Source organism: Triticum aestivum, chromosome 4D (assembly GCF_018294505.1).
Source record: "Triticum aestivum cultivar Chinese Spring chromosome 4D, IWGSC CS RefSeq v2.1, whole genome shotgun sequence".
In the NCBI taxonomy this organism is placed as follows: Eukaryota; Viridiplantae; Streptophyta; class Magnoliopsida; order Poales; family Poaceae; genus Triticum; species Triticum aestivum.
In genome coordinates this window covers 464,759,779-464,769,537 of record NC_057805.1, presented here as the reverse complement: position 1 = coordinate 464,769,537, position 9,759 = coordinate 464,759,779, and positions in this window count along the sequence as shown.

Genomic DNA, 9,759 nt, shown 5'->3' with positions numbered 1-9,759 from the left:
CTCCGATGTCTTATCGCCATCGCCTTCTTTGGGGGTATCCACCATGTATATATCATATGATGAGGTGGCGGTCCAGCGCCCTATGGGCGGTGGTTCCTATTCGTCTCCTGCATCGTCGTCCATACCGTCGATGTCTTCGGAGTCGAAGTCGAGCATGTCGGTTAAATCATCGACAGTGGCTACTAAGTGGGTAGTGGGTGGGGAGCGAATTTCTTCTTCGTCCGCATCCCATTCTAGCCAGACATAGTTCGGCCAAGGTTCTCCTGACAAGGAGAGAGACCTTAATGAATTTAGCACATCGCCAAAAGGCGAGTGCTGAAAGATATCCGCAGAGGTAAACTCCATGATCGGTGCCCAATCGGGTTCGATAGGCACGGACGCAGGCGGCTCGGAGCCCGTGGCCGGGGACGAATCCAATGGTTCGGCAACACGGCTCTCGTAAGGGCTGAAGTCAGTATTCGGCTCTATCACCACTGAGAGTGCGGCCTCCATGGCGGGGTCTATCCACCCGTTCTTGGATGGCGCAATTTGTTCCGGATTGAGGGCCGGAGTAGTTGCAGGTGTGATCTCCTGAACACTGTCCGATGGCAGAGTTACGTCATGCTCGTCATGATTGTGCGGCGCACCCGACATGGGCTCGAATCCGTCGAAGATCAAGTCTCCGTGGATGTTGGCAGTATAGTTCAAGTTTCCGAACCTGACCTAATGGCCAGGGGCGTAGCAATGATCTGCTCCAGATGGCCAAGTGAGTTGGCCCGCAGTGCGAAGCCGCCGAATACGAATATCTGTCCGGGGAGGAAAACCTCACCCTGGATCGCATCGTTGCCGCTGATCGAAGGAGCCATCAAGCCTTACGGTGACGGCACAGTGGAACTCTCAATGAAAGCACCAATGTCGGTGTCAAAACCGATGGATCTCGGGTAGGGGGTCCCGAACTGTGCGTCTAAGGCGGATGGTAACAGGAGGCGGGGGACACGATGTTTACCCAGGTTCGGGCCCTCTCGATGGAGGTAATACCCTACTTCCTGCTTGATTGATCTTGATGATATGAGTATTACAAGAGTTGATCTACCACGAGATCATAGAGGCTAAACCCTAGAAGCTAGCCTATGGTATGATTGTTGTTGTCCTACGGACTAAACCCTCCGGTTTATATAGACACCGGAGGGGGTTAGGGTTACACAGAGTTGATTACATGGGAGGAGATCTACATATCCGTATTGCCAAGCTTGCCTTCCACGCCAAGGAGAGTCCCATCCGGACACGGGACGAAGTCTTCAATCTTGTATCTTCATAGTCCAACAATCCGGCCAAAGGATATAGTCCTGCTGTTCGAGGACCCCCTAATCCAGGACTCCCTCAATGATTCACAGATCATAGACAATATTTACTTCACAACTAAAGACAAAAGTTGTGAGAGCGTGTACGAAAGAAAAACTACTGATGGGGTCACTACGACTTAAACCCTAAACCCTAAACAGGATTTAATTTCCTGGCCAGGCAGAACCTGTCGAAGGAAAGACGGCTGGCACCCTCGGATCATACGATGCTTTTGTGCAGTTCCACTAAAATCGAGCTGAGCATCCCTGATGGTAAAGATATTGAAGAAGTGTGATTGGAATAATAGTACTGGCCCTAGTTCATGAGACATAAACTCGTCACAAGTAGAAGCCGGTATAAGTAGAGAAAGATCGACATGTAGATGGAGCTACGTGGGGAGCTGCGGCAGTGGAGCAAGCCGGCTCCAAAAGGAAGATGGACTACCTGGGATGTCGGGCTGTAGCAAGAAGGGCGGTTGGGACGCGGCATCGGCCCATACCGCGGTGACCCCCGATTGGGACGCAACGACTGTGGATTTTCTCCCTCGCCGATGTCGACCGTGTCTACGCAGAACATTGTTCCCTTCCCCCAGCTGCGGGATCAGGCTGGATATGTGACCAGCGGTGTGGCCACCGTCTTTCTATGCTTGTGAAGAGAGCAACCCAAGCAAGCAGGCTTGTAGCTTAGGCTCCTGCTAGTGTAAATATAGTGGTTTTCTTTTTCTGTCCATATCAACCATTTTATATTGCGTACGAGTCATTGAAGAGTGAAATGATGGTTGCTTCTTCCGACTAACTTACTGTGTGATTTGACTGCTCCTTTAGTGGCCCCTACACGTACTCCCCCTACATGTATGCAATAGTCACACGTACACATGGATGCAAAAACGCGCGCGACGCCCTAATGCATGCATGTCCGAGCACACGACGGAACACACACGGTCACGCTCAAGTGCTCAACCTACACGTGCATGCACACACATACTCAGCCAGGGTGAGCTAGTGACCGTATAAACATCGAAAAATGTACATATTGAGCGCAATGAGCGTATTGTGAGGTCCACTGACCGTATTTTTACAAATATACAGTGACAGACAGTGTATTTATCTCGTTTGAAATTAAGCCATATTAACCGGAGAGGAGGCAGTATGGACTAGCATTACTTTGCTGTGTCCCGTCAACTTGCCGAACGAGGAGAAGCTTGCAGGACGGGAGAAGCTTGCGCGCGGTGGCTCGCAGGACAAGGAGAAACTTTTGACTAAAGCAAGCTCTCCCTCGCTCAGGCGGTGGACGTGCAACAGTTAATTCGGTGTCAGATTGCCAGAAGAATACACTATACTAGTACTATTATTGTTCCACTTCCCGAAGAGGCGAACAGCCAAGCGCAAAGTTTACTAGTACTAGTACTACTACTATAGTCTATAGAGGTATGTACTATACTAGTGCTAGGAACCGGATGGAGGAGCGTCTGCACTCTTATTATTATTTTAAAATGTGATAAAGCAATCTTCAACACATTTGGTTCTCTTCGAGGGTTCTCGCATGTGATAATGGAAGTTGATTGCATGGAACACTCGTCACAATTCTCGCTTAATTCTGGCTCATATCCTGTTACAAATAGGAGCGCTCGGTAATAATTCCTCTTTTTTTGTTATTCAGCATGTAAACAGGTCAGCTAACCTTGCAGCGCATCTTTGTGCGAACCGTGCTTGCTGCACTTTGAATGTGGCAGAGAGCTGGCTTGATGAAACACCTTGCTTCCTACTTCTTTTTTTGTGGGGTACCTCGCTTCCTAGTGACCAGTGTCTTGGCTGATCGTCCTAAGAATGCTTATATATGAATAAAGTTCTCTCATTTACCCGAAAAAAGATTAAGCCATATTAACCGGAAAGGAGGGAGTATGGACTAGCACTACTTTTTGGTGTGTCCCGTCAACTCGCAGAACGAGGAGAAGCTTGCAGGACAAGGTGAAGCTCGCTTACGCCTTTTGACTAATGCAACGTACCCTCGCCCAGGTGGTGGACATGCATCGGTTCATTCGGTGTCAGATTGCCAGAGGCATACACTGTAGTACCGAACATGCGGAGTACCATCATTGTTCGACTTCACGAAGAGGCGAAGAGCTAAGTGCAAGGTTTAGTAGTACGAGTAGTACTACTACTAGAACCGCATGGTGGAGCCTCTGTACTCTTTTTTTTAATCTTTGATAAAGTACACATTTATTCCGGAGAAGGGCGGAAAAAGGCAGCCCAACATGTCATGATGATATCGATCAACCATGCTCGAATATATCTTGGCCTCCGTGCGAGCCTGTCTGTGTGTTCTCGCTCCTCGTCTCTCTCAAGGAACGGCGGGTTGGCCATTTTGCCGTCAATTGAGATCGGTTTGCTCACACTCCGGTACCACATGTCAGTGATATGCCAAGAGGAGGTGCGTTGACCGACTGGCCATACGCGTACTTGGTTTTGCACCTTCATACTACTCCTCCCTCCGTCACAGTTTATAGGGCGCGCTTCATTATGATGCATTTCTCTCAATGCATTTCCACCACCAGAGAGACTTTAGATGCGTTTGGTTTAATGCTCAATTAATTAGGGTGTGGTAACCGCAATCAAGTCCACAATTTTCTCTCGATGTACTACGGATTGGAGTAAGTGCATGCATGTGTGTACCCGGGGTGGAAGCACTGCATGCATGTGTGTACGCATTATTTCCTCTAGTAATAGACGCCATGCTATAACTACCAATGCTATTTTTCAGGCCGATCGCTAGTCGCCTTGGTCCCAGAGATTTTTTTCTTTTTCTGAAGCGCGCTCTATAAACAGTGACGGATGGAGTAGTATGAGCGGATTCAAAGAAGAGCGTATTGATGGTTGCTTCTTCCGAGAAACTTACAGTGGGAAAGGTGGGGCTTATGATTTGACTGCTCATTACTCACTATTAATGCGGCACAACGACCGGGCTGAGTCTCCCATGCGGCTGTGCACTACCCCCTCGGTTCTTAAATATACTCCAGAGTATTTGTCTTTCGAGAGATTTCAACAAGTGACTACTCAAATATTTGTCTTTTTAGAGATTCAAATGGACTACTACATACGGATGTATATAGACATATTTAGAGTGTAGATTCACTCATTTTGCTCCATATGTAGTCACTTGTTGAAATCTCTAGAAAGACAAATATTTAGGAATGGAGGGAGTACACATACGAAGCAAAATGAGTGAATCTACACTCTAAAATATGCCCATTTGAAATTTGTAAAAAGACAAATATTTAGGAACGAAGGAGTATAATTTTGTGCATGGCACATGGAGCCGGATGCCGAAGAGGCTTCTGGCAATGCTATCAAGCTTCCAGCATTTGTTTACATAATTGACGTACTATACAAATAATTTTCCAGCGACATGAAATTGTACAATGGTGTGAGCTTTCAGCTTTTGTTTCGTGTGTCTTGCCATCGATGCTCTTTCGGAAACAATAAAAAACTAACTTCCTTGCTAATGCATCTCAATTATTAGCAGATCAGAGCTAATATTTACATCACAACTGAAGACAAAGTTGTGAGAAGGTGTTAAATTAAAATTGATCCATGCTTTCATTGGCAGCAACGTCCCCCCAGCTCTGCCTAAATCAACAAGGCATGTTGGGAAAAAAAGTAGCTGTCTGGAGCATGCAACATTCCGATCATTTTGTGCAGTTCCACTAAAATAGAGCTGAGCATCCCTGTTCCAAAGATATTAAGTGTGATTACGATAATAGAGGACTGCTAATGAAACAATAAACACACAAATAGAAGCCGATCACCTTTGCAGTCCCTCTTAAGACTAACTAGTTGGAGAAGATTAGGCTCGGAGTTGGATGAGGAGGATAGAGCAAAACCAATCTCCCTTTGTGCAGTCGCACTGAAATGTAGAGACGTTGCCCGTGTGACATTTTGGTAGAACTGCACAAAACACTCTTAAGAAAAAAGTGATTTGTGCAGTTCACCAAAAGGTCGCAATAGCAACGAGGTGAAATGGATAGCCCTGTTTGCAAAAAAGAGGTAGAAAGGAAACAATTACTGGCCAATAACAGTTGATGACACATGCGACGACAAAAAAGAAGCATATTCCTTGTCCTAAGGGAAGATAAAAACACGGTTGTGTTTGTCTAAAACGGTGTGAGGACGAGATTGCAATATGGAAAGTACGCCGGACGAGCTGCGTTTTGGGCAAAGAACTATGGAAGATCCACATGCAACGACGTGGGAAGACGGGCAGTGGAGCAAGGCCGGAGGGGATACCTGGAGGTCGTCGGGATGTAACTAGGTGAGCAGCGGTGGACGGAATCTACCCATACTGCAGCAGCGAGCAGGTGGCGTAGGCCCTACCGCGTCGGAGCTTGGTCAGAGAGAACGGTGTGTACTGCAGATCGGGACGTGCTGCCTCAGCGCCGTCAAACGGAGAAACGATGCACGTCCTCCCTTTCCGCCGGCGGACGGGGTGCGGCCAGATCAGTGACCAACGGTGAGAGAGAGAGAGAGGCCACCGCAGCCTTGTGTGAGATACTCTGAAGAGAGACAAACCAGGCAGGCAGGCTCCATTGTATATAGTGGAGCGGACTACCTTTTTCTCCATAAAAATCATTTTATATTCTGTGTACGTGCCATTGAGCGATATAACTTTATTTAAAAATAACGCGCCAACGCATCAAGTCGAACTTCGTTTCGTGCACGCGTGGTACACGACCTCCGTAGGTAAACAACCGCTACACGCATTCAAATTAGCACGTGGGCTGCCATTTCGTACAGAAATGAGCTCCACCGTGTACCCGTGCGGGTGTGGCTCGGCACGAAGCGTGAGTACCTGCACAGTGCACCTATTCTCTTCTTGTATACGTACACCACCTATGTGGGGTTGTGTGAGAGAGATACAAACGTAGAGAGATATAGTGTGTGGGTTCGTGAGAGTTTTTTTTGGGGGGGGGGTCAATCAAAAAATGTAACATATGCAATGTGTGTGAAATAGAGTCCTGGATATATCATATATATATAGGGGGGCGATCCACGAGAAGAGAGTGGAGGTATCATCGGCTTGAGGTGTCCATAGAATCGAAGAGAGGGATGATGTGTGTGTGTGTGCGTGCGCGATCGATAAAGAGTGCCATCGAATTTGTGTGTTCCCATGTCAAAGATATAGAGTGGCTGGCCTACTGGAACGTGAGAGGGGACAGGTGCAGTTTGTCTCTGTGGCATGGATACCTACCTACAGCGCTTGACTATCGGTGTGTGGTGGGGGGAGGGAGGCCTGATTAACTATAGAGATACAATGGCTGGTATATGTGTGGAGGAGGAGAGAGGCCTACCTCATGTATTAAGGGAGATCGATCGACCTCATGTATTAAGGGAGATCGATCGGCATCCATGCATATGTGTAGGAGAGGAATAAGGTTGGGAGAGAGACAGAGCTAGAGTGTTGGAGGGGGTGGTAGTGGAGTTGCTTCTAACAAATGGTGGGATAGGCTTGCTAGACAACCGGAGGGCACGCCTGCAATATCAATAAGAGAGGGGATGGCTGCCTGTCTGTGCACGTGCGTGTGAGAGACGGGTCAGGAGGCATGCACGAATGATGAGGGGGGATGATATGGCTGTGGTAAGCAGACATAAATACATAGGAAGATCAATCGTCCTTTGTCAGAGAAAGGAGAGACATAACTTGTGAGGTACGTCGATCGATGGGGGGGAATAGTTAAAGTCGACCTAGGTATATGTTGGGAGATCGATCGGTATACATGCATGTGTGTGTTAGAAGCAAATGAGGCACGGGGAGAAGGATAGAGAGAGAGGGATGCATCTAGGAGGTGGTGCGAGAGTCATACTATATCAAGGGGGAAGGAGTGTGCGAGTACGAGATCGATGAAAAGAGTGGTGGGAGTGAGGCATGGACGGTGATAAGAGAAGAGGGGAAGCTTGTGTTTGTGCTAGGCACACCTGGCTAGAGAGGAATATCGATTGATGTGTGCCGTAAAGAAGGAGCTGGGGGCCTACACACACCGTGGGTGAACGACCTAAAGTGAAAATATGAATTTGCGTGATGGAGCTAGAGAATGCTGAGGGAGGGTGAGAGGGATGCGGGCGTGTGCATGCACGAGAGAAAGTTAGCGCTAGCTACAAAGATAAGAGGATTGTGTGGGTGTAAAAGACGAATAGAGATCATACTTCTTTATAAAAAGCGAATTCGTATATTTGAAGAATTTATCATAGTGTTTTAAACCGACGCATGTGTGAATATATATAATGGTGATACACATGGTGTGGTTATGAACATGTTATACTACATATAATATATTTTATCTCTACTCTCATAAAAAAACAGAGTTGTTGATGATGGTGTGCCTGCCATCCTGCAATATAGGCCGTCCGATTTATATCTGACGAATAGGAAGGAAACTATGGCAATTTTGAAAAAATATACCCACACCCCTCTCCATATTTGCAAATTAGGCCTCCCCTTGATCATGTTGATGTTCTATGGAACGCATGGGCATCTTGCTAGTACTACGTATAATATATAGAACACTGATCATAATTTGGGCTAATGTGTGGCTTTTGCAGGTCGGATCTAAATACTTGTCATAATGTAGGGGGCGAGGCACTATACTATGTGTGATAAACACGGTGTACGTATGGAACATGGTTTAGATTATGATATATAGTTAGTACATCAAATGTACTATTATTTGGAATCAACATCAAGTGTATTCATAAAATAGAATTCGAGTTCATGTAGTACACATAGTTCATATCTATCTCTATAGTAATCATGTGGTGTGTTATTAAGGTAATACACGAATGATGGTTGATGTTGGCAACAATCATGATTGTAGATTCTTATTGAAATAGTGAAACGAATTCAAATTCAGTTCGAATTGCAGCGGTAGTATAGACATTTGGAATGCACTAAAATGTTGGTATGAGTAGGTTACATGCATTATACAGCAAGCGAAAAAAATTAATTGGACATAACATGGATTCATACTCCCTCCTTCCATCTATATAGGGCGTAATGCGTTTTTTAAGACCGCCTTTGACTATTGACAAGATTAATAGTACATGGCATGCACAATGTGAAAATTATATCATTGAAAGAACCTTTCACACACGAGTTTAACGGTGTGCTTTGTGTAAGTTGCATGTCATATATTATTGCTATAATATTTGGTCAAAGTTAGCATCGAAAAACGAATTAGGCCCTATATAGATGGAAGGAGGGAGTAGCTTTGAATAGCATTTTTATAGTAAAACGGGGCAAGACTCTCTCTTTGTGTGGTGTGAATAGTTTTATTTTTTTCGTTTTCTTTTTGGTTGAGGGAAGTGCGAATTGATTTGGTACGTACAAGTACAATATTACACGTTAGGCTTGTCCCTAAAATTCAACCCGCACCTTGTTATATCCCGAAAATTCAGATAGCGTGCTCCCAAAACTGGCGCCTTCACAACCCGCGCCTTGCTATCCCGAAATTACAACGCGCGCGAAAACTCCCTCCAGCTGCCAAATCCCGACACGCGAAATCCCCCTTCTAACCCTGAGCCGAAAGGACCACTAGTTAAAATCGATGGGGGGTACTTTTGTAACAAACCCTACATTTTGGACAAGCACGTCCCTAAGTCATGGTTCACCCCCTCCCATCGCCTCCTTTTTGCCATTCGAAATCCCGGACCGCCATAACCTCTCCGCTCCAGCCGCGAAACCCCACCCTCCTCCGTCCGCCACCTCACCGCTGCCTAGCCGGAGCCTCTTCCCCGACGATGTCGTCCACCGCAACAGCTTGATGTCCCTCGTCCACCTCCTCGAATGAGGATCCGTCGTCCATCTCGTCGTCCCGCCGGTTCAGCCGCCCCGTCCTCCACCTCCCAGGAGCTGATCTGACGATTGCCTCGTCGATCGTGGCTGCTCCATCCCCACAGCACCGCCTTAACCTGCTCCACTGGAACCATAGTATCCTCACCGACTCCTCGGACGAAGAGGTTGTACACTCATTGCATCGCACCTTCTCCTTAACTCGACCTCCCGGCGCAGACGGTGCTCCATCCCACACCCCCATGGAGCGGCTACCTTGAAGCCGGCGCCGCGGGCGACATCTCCACGGCGGCTCTCCCCCAGTGTGAGGCCCCTTCGGCGGCGGCGTACATACCAGCTGGATCTGCTGCTGCTGCTCCGGCTCTCGCTCGCTCGCTCGTGCTGCTGCTGCTCTGGCTCTCGCTCGATCGGTCGCTCGCCCAGCTGCTCCTGCTCTGGCTCTCGCTCGCTCGCGCTGCTGCTCTCCCCCTCGCTCGTGCTGTTGCTCTGCTCCGATTTAGCTACACTTCAGTCGACTGAATTGACTTTTGGGTCATTCAATTTTCAGGGGGTGGGGGAGCTCGCCGTAGTTAAGCAAGAACCGCCCGCAGAGGGGACGGG